This window comes from Arachis ipaensis, chromosome B5 (assembly GCF_059453495.1).
Source record: "Arachis ipaensis isolate K30076 ecotype BB chromosome B5, ASM5945349v1, whole genome shotgun sequence".
Classification (NCBI taxonomy): domain Eukaryota; kingdom Viridiplantae; phylum Streptophyta; class Magnoliopsida; order Fabales; family Fabaceae; genus Arachis; species Arachis ipaensis.
Genome location: NC_142440.1, coordinates 58245381 through 58247886, shown reverse-complemented (window position 1 = coordinate 58247886; position 2506 = coordinate 58245381). Strand labels below are relative to the sequence as shown.

Here is a 2506-nt window from a genome sequence, read left to right as displayed (position 1 = left end):
ATTTGGATGATTTCTCCATGAAGAATTATAGGTATTTCCATAGGGTTCTCCCATGTAATTCACCTCTTCCATTGCTGGATTCTCAGGATCATAAGCTTCTTCTTCAGATGAAGCTTCTTTGGTACTGCCTGTTGCTGCTTGCATGCCAGACAGACTCTGATAAATCATATTGACTTGTTGAGTCAATATTTTGTTCTGAGCTAATATGGCATTCAGAGTATCAATCTCAAGAACTCCTTTCTTCTTATTTGTCCCATTATTCACAGGGTTCCTTTCAGAGGTGTACATGAATTGGTTATTTGCAACCATCTCAATGAGTTCCTGAGCTTCTGCGGGCGTCTTCTTCAGATGAAGAGATCTTCCAGCAGAGCTGTCCAATGACATCTTGGACAGTTCAGACAGACCATCATAGAAGATACCTATGATGCTCCATTCAAAAAGCATGTCAGAAGGATACCTTCTGATCAATTGCTTGTATCTTTCACAAGCTTCATAGAAGGATTCACCTTCCTTCTGTCTGAAGGTCTAGACTTCCACTCTAAGCTTACTCAATTTTTGAGGTGGAAAGAACTTTGCTAAGAAGGCATTGACTAGCTTTTCCCAAGAGTTCAGGCTTTCTTTAGGTTGTGAGTCCAACCATGTCCTAGCTTTGTCTCTTATAGCAAAAGAAAAGAGCATAAGTTTGTAGACCTCAGGGTCAACTCCATTGGTCTTAACAGTGTCACAAATTTGCAAGAATTCAGCTAAGAACTGATGAGGATCTTCTAATGGAAGTCCATGAAACTTACAATTCTGTTGCATTAGAGAAACTAATTGAGGCTTAAGCTCAAAATTGTTTGCTCCAATGGCAGGGAACGAGATGCTTTTCCCATAGAAGTCGGGAGTAGGTGTAGTAAAGTCACCAAGCACCTTCCTTGCAGTGTTGGCATTGTTGTTGTTTTCGGCTGCCATGGCTTCTTCTTTTTTGAAAATTTCTGTTAGGTCCTCTACAGAGAATTGTGCTTTGGCTTCTCTTAGCTTTCTCTTCAAGGTCCTTTCTGGTTCAGGATCAGCTTCAACAAGAATACCTTTGTCCTTGCTCATGCTCATATGAAAGAGAGGAGAAGAAAGTATAAAATCCTCTATGTTACAGTATAGAGATTCCTTGAGATGTCAGAGGAAAAAATGAATGGAAGGGGGAGGTAGAAAGGAGAGAATTCAAACTTATCAAGAGGGATAGGGTTCGAATTGCACATTGAGGAGGAGTGTTAGTCCTTTAAAAAGAAAATGTTAAAAGGGGGAAGAATTTTCGAAAATAATAAAAAAAAGATTTTGAAATAATTAAAAGAAATTTTGAAAAAATTGATTGGTGATTTTCGAAAATTAAAATTGAGAAAGTAGTTAAGTGATTTTGAAAAAGATTTTGAAATCAGAAATAAAATAGATATGATTGAAAATTATTTTTGAAAAAGATGTGGTTGAGAAGATATGATTGAGAAAATCTGGTTTTAAAAAGATATGATTGACAAAAAATTAAAAAGATTTAATTTTTAAAATTAATGCCTTGGCTAACAAGAAATTTGAAAGATATGATTCTAACATTCAATTATTGAACTTTTCTTAACAAGGAAGAAATTTTTGAATCACATCTCTAATTGTTATCAAGGATTTTTGAAAATAGTAAAAAAAATGGAAAGAAATTGATTTTGAAAAGATATGATTGAAAAGATATGATTTGAAAAAGATTTGATTTTGAAAAATTATGAAAATTTGAAAAAAATTTGAATTAAAAACAAAATCTTCCCTCTTGTGCCATCCTGGCGTTAAACGCCCAGAATGGTATCCATTCTGGCATTTAACGCCCAAAATACTACCTTTTTGGGTGTTTAACGCCCAGCCAGGTACCCTGGCTGGCGTTTAAACGCCAGTTTTCCTTTCTCACTGGCCGTTTTGAACGCCCAGCTTTTTCTGTGTAATTTCTCTGCTGAATGTTATGAGTCTTCAATTCTCTGTATTATTGACTTGAAAAGACATAGTTTTTAAAATTTCTTTTTTGAATTTTTAGAGAATAATAACAAAATGAAACTAAATCATGAAGAACTAAGATCAAATAAACAATGCATGCAAGACACCAAACTTAGGACTTTTCATATTAGAGACACTAACAATTTGAGAATGCATATGAGAAACAACAAAACACACAAAACAAGAGAATTTAAAGATCAGACCCAATAAAATCATCAAGAACAACTTGAAGATCAATGAAGAATAGAATGCATGTAATTTTCAAAAATTAGGAGAATGCAATTGACACCAAACTTAAAATTAGACACTAGACTCAAACAAGAAACATAAATTATTTTTGGTTTTATGATTTTATAAATTTTTTTGTAATTTTTTTTCAAAAATTATTTGGAAAAGAAAATAGAGACATTCAAAATTTTTAATAAGAATTCCAGGAATCATGCAATGTTAGTCTAAAACTCCGGTCCAGGAATTAGACATGGCTTACTAGCCAGCCAAGCCT

The 2506-nt window shown here is 33.9% G+C and overlaps 1 non-coding gene across 1 annotated transcript; it reads left to right on the top strand.

The window, feature by feature from the left end:
• Positions 1 to 438: 438 nt before the first annotated feature.
• Positions 439 to 546, top strand: LOC148564313 (small nucleolar RNA R71). The gene has a single exon (XR_015885000.1). It is a non-coding gene; the product is annotated as a small nucleolar RNA R71 (small nucleolar RNA).
• Positions 547 to 2506: the final 1960 nt, after the last annotated feature.